Here is a 17,554-nt window from a genome sequence, read left to right as displayed (position 1 = left end):
TAGTGTTAAGTTCTATAAATATATATATATGTTAGTTCTTTATATATTTTAGATATTAACATTAATCCCTTACTGGATATATCATTTGCAAATATCTTCTCCCATTCAGTAGTTTGTCTCTTTGTTCTGCTGACATTTTCCTTCACTATGCAAAACCTTTTTACTTTGGTGTAGCCCAAACAGTTTGTCTTAGTTTTTGTTTCCCTTGCCCAAGGACACAGACCTATAAATATGTTTCTAAGACCAGTGTCAAAGACACCTCTGCCTATGTTTTCTTCTAGGAGTTTTATGCTTTAGGTCTCACATTTAGGTTTTTGATCCATACTAATTTTAGCTTTGAACTTCTGTTATGTAAGTGAAATCTGATGGAACAATGGAGCAGAAGCATGAGCAGAGGAGACACGCTCAGCATGCATGTCTGCCACTGTTTCTTGCTGCTGCGTCTGCACTTAGCATGTGTGACGCCCCGTGAGTATAGAGTCCTGGTAAACCTACATACACGGAAGTTCGGGAAGACTCGAAGTGAGTACAAGGTGAGCAAGTTACATCTATAGTTGAGTAAACTGACACCTTAGAGAGGCCGCTTTTCCACCTGAACCAGAATTTGCTTTGAACGTAGGAAGACAGAAACACAAATGACCAAGGACCCTACCATATTCTTTCTTTTCTTTTCTTTTTTTTTTTTAGGAAGCAACTTTATTCATGCCAGCATGGTTCAATTGGGTTTGTACCCAAAGAACTGAGCCCCCAATGCCACATGGCGCAGTTTTTTATAGATTTTTTTTTTTTTGTCTCCCATATATGGTAACACACAAACGTGCTGTCTGATTAAGTGGTCTCATCATATTCTTTCTTAATCATGTTACTTCTCAGGATTGGCCAACCACTTATGCTGAAAATGATGTCACAGAAGGAAAGAAAAAGTAGGGCAACCCTTAGCTCCTTTTCCTTCAAATTCTTCCTTATTTATCAAGAGACAATGTTGGTAGAAGGTGCATATATCAAGAAGTGATTAAAAAGCTGAGTTAGTTTTGTGCAGTGATTCCACTGTTCTGGTAAGAACAAAATGCATATGCGTGTATGAGCTCTGAAATACAAACTGTATATGACTACACTGATTCAGCATACAAGTTAAAACTTCATATTTACACTTACAACTGGCATGAAAACATGTCAGAGACATCCCAAGTGTATTTCAGAGTCACCTGGGGAGGCTGGGGTTCTGGGGGTCCACTGAAAACCTACTGAAGCAGAATTTGGAAGTGGCTTGGGGGTGAGGGGAGGGTTAAAGCTCTTCAATGTGATTCTGATAGAGTCGGTCCATAAACCAGCCTTCGGGAACCACTGCTCTAGGATGATGAACCGTTAAAGCCACATATGTTTCTGAGGCCCGTCTCAATTCACAAGAAGAATCCATTCAAACTCTACAAATGTTATGCACGACCCCCGGACAAACTCTCTTTCTGGGGTCTATAAAAGACTTCCTAACAGAGTGAAATTAATGATTTTTCGTTACCTGGAGGAAAGACGTGACTTTCAAAACTGAAACTATGGAAGAATTTCCAGGACGTGTATACACCTTTGTGACAGAGACGTTTCACATCTCGCAAGGAGTGAACAGGCGGCAGGATGCTTCCCCCGGTGACACAAGAAACCTCGGTCCAGATACATACATACCTCTGCTATCTGATCTTCCACAGACGCACAGAGAAGGGCCTGCCCATCGCAGCCACCTCAGTGATGCTGCTTTCTGATTAGATGCTGGAACTGCCAAGTACTGCTGCTCCCAGAGCAGTTACAAAAGGAGTTGGAACAGCTCCCCTCCTCTGAAGCAATAGCCTTGATGGGCTAAACCCTCTACTCCACCCACCCCTCCAAAGGAAAAAGACAGAAGGTGCTGGTAGCCGACTTTGACTATCCTGAAACTTCCACCTCACAGCATATTTTAAAAGAACCAATAGTAGGCCTTCCAGCCAATGAGTGACCACTCCCTAAGAAGACATCTCACGCAGACCCAGTCTGAGGCCCTCAAGACAGCTAGGCCTGTGCAGGCCAAGCTCCTTCTTGGAGAACTACCCCCCGCCCCCATTCTGACGAGGCTGTCGATCCAGATATCACATGCACCCCAGCATGAGGACAGAAATGAGACCTCTGTTAGCAGCAGGGCCTTCCCGCTGGCCCTCCGGGATGACTGAGTCCACATCACAGAAAATGCAGGTAACGCTCAAAGGCCAAAAAAGTTAGCTACGCTTTTCAGAGAGAACCAGTGTTATTGTGCATATCCTTCTCGACACACACATACACACACACGCGCATACATGACTGAATACACGGGTTTGAAATCCACGTTTTACCTGAATACGCCTTGAGCATTTTCCCAAGAGATGGAACATTCTTCTACAATTTGCCGTTTATCATCTGCGACAGCATGCCCTTAGATGAGCTATTCCAGCCTGCTCCCCACTGTTGAGCATGTACATCGCTCTGACTTTTCATTATTGTAAATAATGCTCTATCTGCTTGATCTTCAAGGCAAAGCCTGTCTTCTCCTGACACAAGACACCGTTCTTAGTCCTTTACCATTCTGTAAAACTGACCCCTACCGTCAGCACTCTCCGAAGGAGAACGAATGCTCCCAGGTTTGGAGGGAAGGGGGGTTTCAATCAAGCCTGATCGACCCCCGAATTTCTCCTTCACCAGAAGCGAAAGGGATCTGAATGTTCTTGTAGAACAGAACCTGGGTTTTTTGTAGGGCACGAGCATGGGTATAAAGAAAAGGGGTGTACCAAATTACAACATATACAAATCTCCTTTTTACCTGTGATGAAGGAGAACAACTTTTATCTATTTTAGCACATAAAGACACGACCTGTGTGCTTGTGCTACATTTAACCTAAGATAAACCCCCGAATTCTCCCACATCTGACCCGTGCTCTCTCTGGGCTGTGCAAGGGTACCATCTTGTGGCTGATACAAAAGATAATCAGAAGACACTTAGCTTCCTAGCGTGTGATCGTATGAGAAATACCAGCTAAGTACAACAGCAAGACCCTCTTTAACAAAATGGTTGCTTCTACAGGAACAGAATATACACGTCACCGTTTATTGGCTTTTCCAAAAATGTGTGCATATACAGCAAATGCTCAGAGACCTTCCTGTCCCCAAGTGATACCATTCTGATATGAGCCGAAGTGTTTCAGAACCTTCTAAACACTAACACTTGAGAGAAAAAAATGACATTGTGAGTATTTAGCTCTCTGGTTTTGACAAGAAGTCATTTATTTAAAAAAAAAAGGGGGGGGGCGCCTGGGTGGCTCAGTCGGTTAAGCCTCCGACTTCAGCTCAGGTCACGATCTTGCACTCCATGAGTTCGAGCCCCTCGTCAGGCTCTGCACCAACAGCTCAGAGCCTGGAACCTGCTTCAGATTCTGTGTCTCCCTCTCTCTGCCCCTCTCCTGTTCGTGCTTCGTCTCTCTCTCAAAAAAAAAAAAAAAAAAAAAAAAAAGATTAAATAAATAAATAATGGACCAGGGAGTAGGGTCCAGGTGGATCCATGATTTAAAAAATAAATAAATAAATACATACATACATACAAACTCTGGAGTAGTGAAAAGATCACAAGAGCAGGTGTTAGAATAACCAGGCTGTAATCCTGGCTGCATAAGTTTCAGAGATCTTGGGTCACTTAACTCGCTAGTTCCTGATCCTTCCTCTGGAAAAGGGAAAGAGCATCTCACAGAGATGCTGGGGTCACACACAGAAGCACTGGAGTCAGCTAAAGCAGCAGACGGAATGGAAAGCCTTATTACATCCATTCAGAACAGCTGGACTAGCAACCTGGATTGCTCTAAAGAAATAATTTAGCCTTGCTCCTTAAATATTCTCACATATGATCCTACCAGAGAGACCGTCCCTCAAAGAGGGGCAAAGGGTTCCGCTCAGAGGAAGTTAGGAGGGAAAGGGGTCAGCAAGGAAAGGTTCAGAAAGAAAAACCGACCATCTTTTAGGTGTCAAGCACCTGAAGTGTTAGGAGAATCTGCAGAGGATTTTCCAAGGCTGAAGACAGTTATTCTAAACCAAACCTTTAAAAAAACAATGGGTTACAATGTCCAGTAAAATGCTGGACCTGTGACAGCTTGGAGCCTGGAGCCTGCTTCAGATTCTCTGTCTCTCTCTCTCTCTCTCTCTCTCTCTGTCCCTCCCCTGCTTGTGCTCTCTCTCTCTCTCTCAAAAATAAACATTTTAAAAAGTGATAATAAGTAATAAATTAAATAAAATCCTGGATCTCTGCTCTCTAAGCACAAGAGCAACAGAAGAAATCACAAAAGGCAAGACTGACCTACTTCCTTCTCTTTACTGTTATACTTCATAAGCCAAAGGTCCAAACGCAAAACCGAAAGACAGCAAATTTTATTTTTTTAAGTCATTTGCAACACATGACAGTAGGGTTCATGTAACTGGTTTGTTTAGCACTAATATGCCAATGGGTATAGATGTAAGTATACGCCTTATAAGAGAAGAAATATAATTTCTTAAACCATATGAAAAAGAAAGCTCAACCTTTTGTAGTCAAGTAAGTACAGGGGGCACGTGGGTGGCTCAGTTGGTTAAGCGTCCGACTCTGGCTCAAGTCATGATCTCGCGGTTCATGAGTTCAAGCCCAGCATAGGGCTCTCTGTTGTCAGCGTAAAGCCCACTTGGGATCCTCTATCTCCCTCTCTCTCTGCCCCACCCACGCTCATTCCCTCTTTCTCTCAAAAATAAGCTTTTAAAACATAAAAATTTTTAAAAATTAAAACTGCTAGATACTATTTTGTACCTATCAGAGACAAAAAGAAAAAAAAATTTTTTTTTTTTTCATGAGAATACCCAATGCTGAAAAAGCTGTATTGAGACAGCCATGAATCCCTGCTAGAAGAGGACACAGGCACAATCTTTCCAGGAAGCATTTTGGCCACGTGCATCAAGACGCTTACAGAGTCATCACTGATTCTACTGCTGGAGTCTGAATAGTGCAAAGGACAAGAGTGCAGGCTCTAAGCCAGGTCACCTGAAACTCTCCCAGCCCCACCGCTTACTGGCTAATCAACCGGGCAAGAAAATACCTAACTTCTTCGTGCCTCAGATTCCTCATCTGTAAAATAAGGTCATAACGTTACCCTATTTCACCAAGTACTATGAAGATTATACCGGTACATGTAAGCCACCTAGAATACGGCTGGTACATCATAAGATGTATTACTATCAGTAATATTATTGCTATTTTCATCATTGGAAGACTCCAGCAGTAATCTGGAAGTTGCACTGGTTGAGGACACAGGTACCGAGTAGTATTTTTGGTTGGGCAATGGAGTACACAACAGTTATTGTCTCTGACTTAAAAAGCTCATTACACAGCTGCAAAAAAACAAAAACGAAAACAGAAAACTACACGTCTATGAAGTAAAAGATTGAATAGCACACTGTGGATTACTCTACCGTCAGTAAAACTTTTCTTTATGAGGCTTAATTTCTTCATCTGGTATATGGATATATCACAGATTCCTTAAGAGGATCAGAATAGTCATGAATACGAGGTAGTTTTGGAAATAGTAAAGTAATATATAAATGCTAGTTATTATTATTTGTTAGGGTCTACAGAAGGTCAATTATGAAAATAATTTTAATATTCACTGAACATTTGCTATGTGCTAGATATTGTACACACATGATCTCATATAACTCCTTAAAAGCTACCTGGTTTACAATACACAAGTACACAATGCCAATTAAATTAGAATTTCAGATAAATAATGAATAATTCTTTTAGTATAAACATGTCCAAAATGCAATTCTTCAGTGTTTATCTGAACTATTTGAAACATACTTGTATTAAAAATTATTCGTTGTTTATCTGAAACATTCGAAACGTACTTCTACTAAAAACTTATTTGCTGTTTACCTGAAATTAAAATTTACCTGGGCATCCTGTAAATCCCACATCCTTGCAACCCCACACCGATCCTATGAAATAAATACAATGATTACATATGTGAGAGAGAGTCAGAAACAATTTTCGTTGGTACAATGACAGATCACCCATCACTCCTCCTATGGGTCAGAAAGAGAAAGAGGTGTTAAGTCAAAAAGCAGAACAAGAAAGCCCGGAAATTATTTCCCGGTTCTCACTGCTGTGTTATCGTTGCTTAAAATGTTACAATTTCTCAGAATACATTAAGCCCAAATTCAAATACTAAACATAAGAACATGTTGCAAAGCCAAATCTAAATGACTTTGGAATTATCAGCCATTTTGGAAGATTGACAACATCCGTCCCTTCTTTTAGTGCGAATTATCTAGAGATGGGAGAATAAACATGTAAATGCTTATAAGCTGTTTTGAGTTGATGAGGTTTCAGGTTCTGGGAGCAAAACCTCGGGTTGCTTCATTTCTATTGGATGGTGGCAATTGACTTGTTTTCTGCTGTTTCAGTGGACCTTGAAATTATCGTGACTGTTTGCTTCAGTCACATCAGTGTGCGTCATCCCTCACCATTTGCAATGAGCACCACTCAGGGAATAAACTGTGTTAATTCACAGCGGCCTTGGTGATGAGAGAGGCATTTTCAAACATATTTTTGCTCTTGGAGAAAAGATGTCACTTTACTTTTGCAAAAGGCAGGTGCCAATATTCAGTATGTGTCACGGTACATTGCAAAGGGTGGAATCAAGAGTGTGTGTGTGTACATCTTGTAACACTAATACCAATCAAAAAAGAGAGAGAGAGAAAGACATAGAGATCTGAACTGGCTTCTGATCTCAACTCTAGAATTAACTAGCTGTGTGACCTTCAACTAGTCCCTTACTCTTTCTGAGCCCAATTTTCACCATCCATAGCCTGACATCAATATCTGCTCTACTCCACAGGAGTACTTTGGCGCAAGGTTGCAAATCTAGAAAGCATCTTGGCTGTGTGCTACTAAGAGAAGAAAGATTATAACTGGTTCAAAGCAAAGTGATTTCAGAAACAAGAGGCAAACTTCAAATCATTACTGCCCATCTGCAAAGTCTGATAATACAGTATTCCATTAAAGACAATACTTTTAAAAGCACCAAAGGAGATGAGAATAAAAATGTCAGAGCTGAAGGCAAAGGTCTCTATCAGTGCATCTCTCTTCAATGTGATCAGTCATCCAGGGAATCTGTTAAACATGTGTATTTCTGGGCCACACACCAGAGATCATAAATCAGTAGAACTGGAGTTAGCCAAAGAATCTGCATATTTAATAAGCTCCCTGGGTGATTGAGAAGCAGGTGGTCTATTTAAAACACTTGGAGGAACACTGGTCATTATCAATCAAATACAAACACATAGTTAAGGTTTTTAAAGACAATAAAGTAAAATGAAACTGGTAGAAAGCAAAAAGTAGACTTGATTCAATATAAAGTTCTGGAACAGGAGAGACAAGACATCCCAACAGTAGGGCCGGAGAGAGGAAGTCACAGTGTATCTATTCTCAAAATGTCTCTCAGGTTGATCTACAAGAGCCAGCTGGCGAAGATGATGGAGGAAAATGGGCAAACCGAAGAGTCAAAGAGGCAATACAAATTAGAAGAAAAACAGGGGAAGACAGAAATTGCCACAGGATACACAGTCTTTGGAATAGTAGTGCTGTTGAGTCCTACAAATATGGGAGAGATTCAGGACAGTCACTGGTCAGAGGAGAAAATCAATTCATCGAAAAGGAGGTTGAACAGTAAAAACATCACTGTCCTTATAAGAAAATGATATACAATGTTCATGGAAAGGTTGTTGGTGTGAAATAAATCAAAGTATGTTCAACATGAAATTACCTTTTAAAAATATCCCATGAGAATTTCAGGAGATGAAAAAGTACTTTGAAAAGCATAAAGGGGGCACCTGGGTGGCTCAGTCAGTTAAGTGTCCAACTTCAGCTCAGGTCATGGTCTCCCAGTTTGCGAGTTCAAGCCCCACGTTGGGCTCTGCACTGACAGCTCAGAGCCTGGAGCCTGCTTCAGATTCTGTCTCCCTCTCTCTCTCTCTGCCCCTCCCCCATTCTCACTCTGTCCCTATCACCCAAATATAAACATTTTTAAAGTTAAAAAAAAATAAAATCATAAAGAATAAATGATACAGTTATTACTTGTAGTATTTTTTGTGACTATCAAATTCATTCACTGCTTGTGTGCTTTGGAAGCTAGTTAAGGAGGGTTGTATGGTATTATCTTTGGATCCCCAGTGCCTACCTTGGATCCCCAGTGTCTAACATATAACAGGCACTAACCAGGTGGATCGGTGGGTGGATGGGTAGATGGAAGGGTGAGTGAATCAGGTTCACACAAAAGACAAGGGAAGAGGTGCAAGTTCACATGACATTCACCAAACTTCACAAGCGTCATTCTCTACTTGGATGGCACTGCCCAGTTGTTGTCACGAGACTTGGGCACATTTTAGTACTAAACCCTGCTGGCAGTCATGCATGAACCTCTGACTGAGGTGTGTTTATGCTCTTCCTGAAGGAAGTACATCTTGATTCATTTAACCTGATGTGCCAGTTACCTAACTGCTGTCCCCCAGCTCCACACCTACGTTCTTCCATCAATTCTATATGGCTGGGTCTTGCTTACTACAAACTCCATCCCCCAGACTCCCCCAGGAGCTGGTTTTCTGTCAAATTCTAGCAAGAGAAAGAGACATTATTTCCTTCTCATATTCTTTTGCTTCTGGTGTTTCTGGAAACAGCTGCAGCCTGTCCGTGATCTAAGCTCCTGCTGTAACTGCCCTTCTTTGGTGGTCCACGTACTGGCCAGGGAGACCATTCTCTGCAGTCCTCGTACTGGCTACATGGAACCCCTAGAAACCCGCTCTTGGGCTTTTATAACAATCTCTGTTCCCTTTTATTTCCCTAGTCCCCAGAATTACTAGCTGCTTCCTACTGATACCTACTTCTCTGAGTATTATTCTATTTACTTCTCAAATCCCCTTCTTCTCTTTAGCTCTTCCAACCCTTCAAACATCCATAAAACCAACACGTGTATTAAATTCCCCCTATTTGAAAATTCTTTTGAAACAGAACTGGTTTCTGTTTTTCTGCCCATACTCTGACTGATACACTTGGTAAAAATCGGTGTTTTTTTGTTGTTGTTGTTGTTGTTGTTGTTTTTTATGTAATAGGATTACACTAGGTATTGAAAGCATGGGTTCCAGAACATTTAATTTGTTCCCTAAGGGTCCAGAATAGAAACTGAAATTAAATTGTAGAATTAGATTATCGTGAAATCGCATATATAGGGGATAAAATGCCTTCCCCTTATCCTGGAGTGGCTCCTTGTTTTGATTACTTTACGATTGTTATTTTGCAACCCCTTTGCTTTTTTACACAGACCTACAGTGATCTCCTCCTCCTGGAAGCCTCACCTGATTACCCCAGCTAACCTTGATCTAACTTGATCTTACTCTGAATTCTTTTGGTTCTTCGGTTCTCTGATTTAGTGACTATTTCTCTGGGTATGTTATCAATCAGTCTTGCCCTGACTCACTCCCCACACCCAAGCAATCATAGGAATTCTCAGAAAAACTGGTACAGATACCAAGACCTCACTCCCCCTCCTAACCTCCTAAACCAGAATTTCTGGAGGAAACCAGGAGGCAGGGTAGAGAAGGCATATATATGTTTTTTACATTCCTCAGATAATACACCCCTCAAGATCAGGGCCCTTCCATTTCTCATGCAGCATTTACTGTGCCTAACACAGTTTCAGCAGAGGCAGTAAAAATATGTCCCTTTTTCCAATGAAGTGACTGAGTGAAGATTCCTAGGAAGACCAGGTGGTGTCACTCCTGCCTAATTAATATTTCTGGGCCAATGAAAAGCATCTCATGTAGCAAAATTTGATCTTCCCTGGACACGTGGCTCTGTACCTGAATCCACCCTTCCATTGGTTTTTTGGCCTCAGAGAGAACTGCATAAACTTCACCAAGAAAACAGAGCAAAACGTCAACAATGCAGACAACTCGGGTTCTCTGAAAAGAAGTGATGGCAAGTGCTGAGACTGCTAGACTTCCTGCCAGGAGGTAAGCCTCCCCCTGCCCCTGAGGCCTGAGAGCTCACTGCATTAGGTTCTGGGCATTAGCACTCTAGAGAGCAAGCTTAGGAAACAAATGCTTAGTGAGCTAGCGAGGAAACACCAAACAGACTGCATTTTTATTCACCTCCTGCAACCCCATTCGTTTTCGATGACATTTGGAGTTGTTATTTGAAAATTTAATTTTCCTTTTACGTCTACTACTCTCACGTTGTGGACTTAAATTACTCCTCATTGCTAGATGAGCAACCCAATCTAGGTTTACCGTGAGCCATTTACTAGGCGACTTCTATGGCGATATACAACCCTCACCTATGACAGAAGCTGTTTAGCAACTACTTCTAATTACCAACAGGCTGAGAATGGCATGTTTTCCAAAAGCGGTTTCCACACAAACTCAGACCTAACTACATTTTAACATTTCTGAATTCGAATTATCCAGTTGTATTAAAAACCCATGAAGATGGTTAAAAGGAAACGAACTCTAGATTTATGGGTCCAAAGGGGGCCTCCAAATGTCCCCTATAACCCTTCTTAGGTTACACCTTGATCTCCCCCATTTGAGCATCTACCTCCAGAAGAGGCACATTTGGATAATCAGCCCTTTCTTCATATTAAGTGACCACCAAATTATTGTGTTCACAGACTTAAATTTCAATGAAGAGGGAAGTACTGAATGGCGAACAAATCTCCAGTAGTAGAAACTGCACCCCCCCCCCATTCTTCACTAGCTGGGTGGTCCTTGAATCCCTAACCATCCCTAGACCCCTCTCCTTCAAACCTACCGCCTACACGGCCCCTGCTTTCCCAGCAAACAGCCAGCTTATGCTAACATTTCGTAATAACCTGCTGGAGTGTGTGTATCCTTTGCTGCCAGCCAATCAACCATTTCACCTACAGGGCACCCAGCTTGTTCCCTCTGTTCCCCCCTTAACGCTGAAAAAGCGGTGCGCATTTGGGGTTACCAGCTATCGTCCAACACTCTGTTCAGGGGCTGTGTCCGAGATGTTTCCAAGTTTTCCTCCCACTTTGTGGGACACATACTTAGTGGTGAACTCAGGTTGCGGAACCTTGATGACTTCTGGGTTTCAGTAATTGGAGGGGGGGCGGGGGGGGGGAAGGGGGCGCTTAGAAACAGCCGCCATGCTGCCAGGCAACAAATATGGAGCAGCTGTTTAGACAATACTCTTCATTTGGCCAGGACTCACTATCATGGGAAAAGAACTTTCTAGAGACTCCATATGACGATGGAAGTTAAGTTTCTAAGTTGCCAATATCAGCTCTGCATTCTTTAACAAGGACTACTGCCCACGGTCAAGTGTGTGCCAGCAACAATGCAATTCATTCCTCCTTCCCTGCCATCTTGATTTCCTTCTGTTCCTTTCTCTTCCTTTCTTTTGCTCCCTTCCTTCCTTCTTTCCTTTCTTGTTCTCCTGTTACAAACTTCTTTCTTAACCTTTACAAACTTCTTTCTGAGAAGTCTGTAACGCCAGCTGGTTACTATCTACCAATTTGTGGGTCCTCCTCTTACCACGACCCCTTCCCCCTCACTCCCACCCACTCAACCTCCACCCACCAACACAACCCTGGTGTTCAAAACACGTCATATGAAAGACTTTGCATTCCTTGTACCAGAACTGGAAAGCTGAGCCTCAATCGAAGTGCTGTTGCACAACACTGGGTTGTGACCGTTACCACTATTTGAGATCACGTGGCAACGTCCGGCTCCTCCCATTTCCTGATATTGCCCTGCAGAGAGCCAGAAACCAAGGGCAGGCCTCCGCCTTTTAGAAGACGCTTCAGAATGGCAATGGAGTAAGAGATCTGGAAGTGTGTTTCCAATTTCTAAATAAAGAAAACTCTCCGGACACGCATCAGGGACAGTGTACTGTCCCCGGTGAAGTGACAGCAGCTAGAGTAACATTCGTCGCAGTTTGACAGGTCTGTTTCTGCAACCCCTTGCGCCCCCCACACTCATTTTCTCCTCCGCCTCCCTCTGCAAACAAAAACTTCAGAGATTCCCAAAAGCCCAAAGATAGGACCTGCTACCTGCCACTCAATAGCTACGTCTTCAAAGCCATAGAGATGCTAGGTTCCTTCATGGACTTTAGACCTGGCCTGGGATTCTCTCTCTCTCTCTCAAAAATAAATAAATATTAAAAAAAATTTTTTTTCTTAAGTTGAGTCCAATGGGAATAAAAAGCAGAGCACAAAGAATATAATCAATGATATTTTAACAGCTGTGTAATGGGATAGATGGTAGCTGTTACTAGTGAACATAGCATAATGTATCAACTTGTCAAATCACTGAGTTGTACATCTGAAAGGAATTTAACATTGTGGGTCAACTATACCTCCTCCCCCAAAAAAGAGAAAGAAAGAAAGAAAGAAAGAGAGAGAGAGAAAGAAAGAAAAGAAAGAGAGAAAGAAAGAAAAGAAAGAGAGAGAAAGAAAGAAAGAAAGAAAGAAAGAAAGAAAGAAAGAAAGAAAGAAAGAAAGAAAAAAGGAAGTTGAGTCATGCCCCTGACACCATAAAAATCCTAGAAGGAAAACACAGGCAGTAATCTCCTAGACTTGGATCTTGGCAACGATTTTCTAAACCTGACTCGACTTCACAAGCAAAGGCAACAAAAGCAAAAATAAACAAATAGGATGACATCAAGCGAAAAAGTTTCTGCACAGCAAATTAAAGCATCAACAAAATGAAAAGGCAACCGGCTGAATGGGAGAAAGCATTTATAAATCACGTATCTGATAAGCAGTAAATACCCAAACTCTACCAAGAAATCATACAAATTTACAGCAAAAAGACAAACCATTTAAAATTCTCAGTGTCACTAATCATCAGGGAAAAATGTAAATTGAAACCACCATAAGGTATCACGTCACACCTGTCAGACTGGCTGTTATCAAAGACAAGAAGTAACAAGTGCTGGGCCGGGTACGGATAAAAGGGAAAGCTGTGGGCTGTTGGTGGAATGGAAATTAGTACAACCACTACGGAAAATAGGATGGGGTTCCTCAAAAAATCAAAAATTAAAAAGAGAAATACTGTATCATTCTACTTCTGGGTATTCATCTGAAGACAACAAAAACACTAATTCCAAAAGATAGATAGATTCTTCAATGTTCACTGTAGCATTACTGACCACAGTCAAGATGTGGAAATAACCTAAGTGTCTATCGATGAACGAATGGATCAAGGAATTGTTGTATATACATACACATACATGCAACGGAATATTATTCAGCCATAAAAAAGAATGGAATCTTGGGGCACTTAGGTGGCTCAGTCAGTTAAGCGTCTGACTTCAGCTCAGGTCATGATCTCAGGATTCATGAGTTCGAGCCCTGTGTCAGGCTCTGTGCTGACAGCTCAGAGCCTAGAGCCTACTTCTGATTCTGTGTCTCCCACTCTCTGCCCCTCACCAGCTCAGGCTCTGTCTCCCTCTCTCTCAATAAATAAACATTTAAAAAAATTTTTAAAAAAGAATGGAATCTTGCCATTTACAACAACATGGATGGATCTCAAGAGCATTATGCCAAGTGAAACAAGGCAGAGAAAGACAAACGCCGTATGATCTCACTTACACGTGGAATCTAAAAAACAAAAAAACAAGCACACACATACAGAGAACAGATTGGTGACTGTCAGGGTGGGGGTGGGGGGGGTGAAAGGGGTCAAAAGGTACAAATTTCCAGTTATAAAATAAGTCAGTCACAGGGATGTCACGTACAGCATGGTGACTATAGTTAACAATACTATATTGTGTATTTGAAAGTTGCTAAGAAAATAAGTCTTAAAAGCACTCACCATGAGAAAAACATGTTTTGAAGCTTTGTATGGTGACAGAGAATAACTAGACGTACTGTGGTAACCATTTTGCAACGTCAGCAAATTACCGAATCATTATGTTGCACAGCTGAAACTAATATAATGTTATATGTCAATTACACCTTAGTAAAAAAAAAAAAAAAAAGAAATTGAGCCTTGCCAAGGTAAAGACAACTGGGAAACATCCTGGGCTTTCCACCTGTTTTCTCTAACAAGGTATCAGGACAACAACAAACAAAAAACTCACTGGAACAACTTAGCAGATCGGAGATGGCAAAAGAATCTGCGACCTTTGACACAGATCAATAAAACTTATCTTAAGATCAGAGAGGGGGGAAAAAAAAAAAACAAGATTAGCCAGCGATTCCAAAATCTATTCTAATGACTGCTATCCTGCCTCCCTCTAGGGTGCTCCCTGCACCTAGGGTGCTCTAGGGTCTTTTCCCTTTCCAGGAAGCTGTGCCCATATTCCAGAATCCAAAGGCTGTGGGGGAAAACAACTTACCTTGTCTGGACATCCCACAGTGCACAGGCCCACTTCAGGACTTCCAAACGCTGCTGAAATTCATATGAAATATGGGCCTTTACAGTCTGTATTCCCAAAGGCTCTTTGGATATTGAACTAATTAAAAAATTTAGAGTTCAAGACAACGATCTGAACAAAAAAAAATAACCAGCTGAATATACACTCCTTGGACCTGGATCGATGACAGTATCTGGACTTCCACACAGGACAATCACATCACGTGAAGCCAGAAAACCACACGGTAAAGATGCTTGCCCTCGAGAACTGTACGCAGACTGCACTGGTTCCAAAGTGCGGTGGGTATGCGGTGGATATGTGAACAGAGGTTCAAGTCAGTTCAAATTTATTGAGCACCTACTACATTTCAGGCACTGTTCTACTGATCCTACAAAGGCACACAGAAATAGCGCACGTCATCATTAGTCTGCCTGGGCTCACAAAGAGCCTATCAGGAATGCGCGTCGTGGGAACTTCGCGGGCCGGGTGGGCGTGAGTTCCTGGTGAAAACAGGCACCATCTCCACCTGCGCGGCTTCGAGCTTGCTGGCGATGACGTTCAGTGCGAGCCCCGTCATCGGGGTCAGCGGAGGGGCTGAAGCAGCTGGGCCAGTCGAACCCGGCTCCCACCCCGCGCAGAGAGCATCAAGGAGCCCGGGGAGCACACCATGGCGGGTGCCGATGAGCTGCACCTATTAGCCTGAACGACCTGGAGGAAGCCCACACCTGCATCCCCACCAAGAAATCCAATCCGGTCGTCTCGTGCTGCAGGACAGTCAGCAAGGCGTTGCACGTGCCGTGTCTCCCCAAGTCCTCCCCACAAGCAGGCACGGTGACTGCGACGCAAGGCGAGGCCCCTCCCCGACGGTGGATCGAGGGCATCGACAAGGCGTGGGTGTCCGCCCGCCAGGAACTCAAGCAGCCGCCCACGCCTGGCCGAGAGCGCGAGTGGGCGGTGGCCGAGACCTGCCAGATACTTGACCCCAACACCCTCCCTGGCTTCAGCCAGCGCGCGCTGCGCCTCCCCCCGCCAGCAGGCGCGGCGGCGGCGAAGCCCCAGTGGGCCTGCGCGGAGCAGCCGGCGCTTCGACGTCCGCCACGGGGCGCTGCGCGCAGGCGCCCTCCGGGTCATCGTCACGCCGCGCGGCCTCTACGTAGGCGTGGTGATGGCGCCGCCCCGGCTGGCGGAGCCCGTCGGCCTCGTGGAGGCCTCGCGTCAGGATCGGGGGGTTTCCTGCATCTGCCGCACCCCGGACGGGGAGCGGAGTCCCAGGTGGCGGGCGCCCCGGTGTTGGTCGTGGACGCCCACCGAGCCCGCTGGCTTCACCGCTGACCTGAGGTCCCACGCGGCGGCCAGGCCTTCCCCTGCTGTGGGTTTGACCTCTGGCAGGTCCTGCCCAGAGGCCCCTCCCCCACGACAGCAGCCCCAGCCAGAGGGTGCCCTGATCGAAGGCATCCTACCCCCCGGGGCCCTGAGCGGGACACAGCACAGCACCCTGATCACCCACAGGAACAAGCCCATCACGCCCGCAGAGACTGTCCGGACGCAGGGTGCCCCGCCCCCGACAGTTTTGCGGGGCGCACTCCGTGTCATCGCGCAACGTGAACGCGGGATGCCATTTCCTTCAGTATTTCAGGATTGCAAGGGCAAGACGAATGCCCTCAGCAGTGCGGGGAAGGAAGGGATGCGACGCCCAACACTTTTATTTATTTATGTATGTGTGTGTTTATTTCATTTCGTTTCTTCAGAGGGAAACTCAAATGCCCAAAAAATCAGTAAATAAACGCATTAAGAGGTTTATTTGGGTAAATGGCCCCTATTGGATTTTTCCCCCAGAAAAAGAGAAGGAACAAGCAAGCAGGTGGGCTTTTCTGTTTGGACAGAAACTTCAAGGCAGGAAATCTTGTGCCGTGTCACATTGAGCACCTCCAGCTGTGATGGTGCCAGTGGAGTCATAAATTTGAGATGACGGTAAGAGAAAAAAGACAATCTGTCCGGGGCGGAGAGACAGGTAAATAGACAGCATAGCGTGATAAGTGCAACAACACAGAAGGTTGTAAGATAGCGCAGAGACAGGAGTGGTTAACTCCGTGTTGGGATGGAGTATTTCATTCATCCCTTCATTCCGTAAGCATTTCCTGGACACACACTAGGTGCTGCAATGGACAAAAACCCGGACAAACACATTTTCCAGCAGAGAGGAAAAGAGACATTTCAAGCAGAGGAGACCACATACGTGCATAGATGTCTGAAAGGTTATGGTGTGCGTGAAGAACTGTAAGACACTCCAAGTGGAGAATAAAAAGTGGAGAAAAGCAGCAGATGTGGCTGAAGTGTGCAATTACTCAGACTATGGATTGAATGTAATAATTCATACTATATGCAGGAAACAGCATAAGTGAGTTTTGTGGAGGCTCAAACCCCAGACTGTGTTTCTGCATATTAGGTGCTCAGTAAAGTCTTAAGCTTCTAGTAGAGTCTAGGTGCCTGTACCATGGGAATGCTTAACATTTCTGGCCTCAGCCTGCACCCTTGGAGGTGGGGAGGGCCCTGTTAAGTGGCATCAGAGAATCACCTCACTCTCTCTCTTGGGCTGGAGGACCCTCAGCTGGTAGTGTCTCTTCCCCACCCAACGGTCCACCAAGGGGCAGGACAAGTGCCATCAGCTGTAGCGTGGCTACTTCTCCTTATGCTAACTTCCCCACCTTTCCTGAATTCCCCTGGGAGATTTAGGTTATTCTTTTCCTAAAGCATTTCACGTGTGACCCAAAGCAGTAGGAAGTTGGGGGCGGAAACAGAAATTAGGCCTTTAAAAAAAAAATAGTGAACATTCTTATATTGCAGAAGGAGAACAAGTGACTGTTTGGGCTTTTAGAGAGAAAGTATCTCCAGTAGGCTCGTGCCCTTCCTCACTCTTCCTTGGTTTCCCCTTATTCAGGCCCCACTCCTCCCTGTCTACCTCCCCCTCCCCTTTCTATCACTGCCTCCTCTGCCAGCCACTTCCTGAGTCTGGAATATTCTACAACCTCGAGTTTCAGCTGGATACCAGCAGAGGCTTCCTCTGACCCACCACCCTCCATACAATCCTTCCGTAGGGTGCACTCTCTTGTG

The 17,554-nt window shown here is 44.0% G+C and overlaps 1 long non-coding RNA gene across 1 annotated transcript; it reads left to right on the top strand.

Annotated features, from left to right (window-relative positions):
• The first annotated feature begins 15,701 nt into the window (after positions 1-15,701).
• LOC123593335 lies at positions 15,702-17,207 on the top strand. The gene is made up of 3 exons (XR_006710267.1): positions 15,702-15,812; positions 16,327-16,454; positions 16,597-17,207. It is a non-coding gene; the product is annotated as an uncharacterized LOC123593335 (long non-coding RNA).
• The last annotated feature ends 347 nt before the right edge of the window (positions 17,208-17,554 follow it).

Source organism: Leopardus geoffroyi, chromosome D4 (assembly GCF_018350155.1).
Source record: "Leopardus geoffroyi isolate Oge1 chromosome D4, O.geoffroyi_Oge1_pat1.0, whole genome shotgun sequence".
NCBI classification, from domain to species: domain Eukaryota; kingdom Metazoa; phylum Chordata; class Mammalia; order Carnivora; family Felidae; genus Leopardus; species Leopardus geoffroyi.
This window is presented reverse-complemented; position numbering and strand designations above follow the sequence as displayed.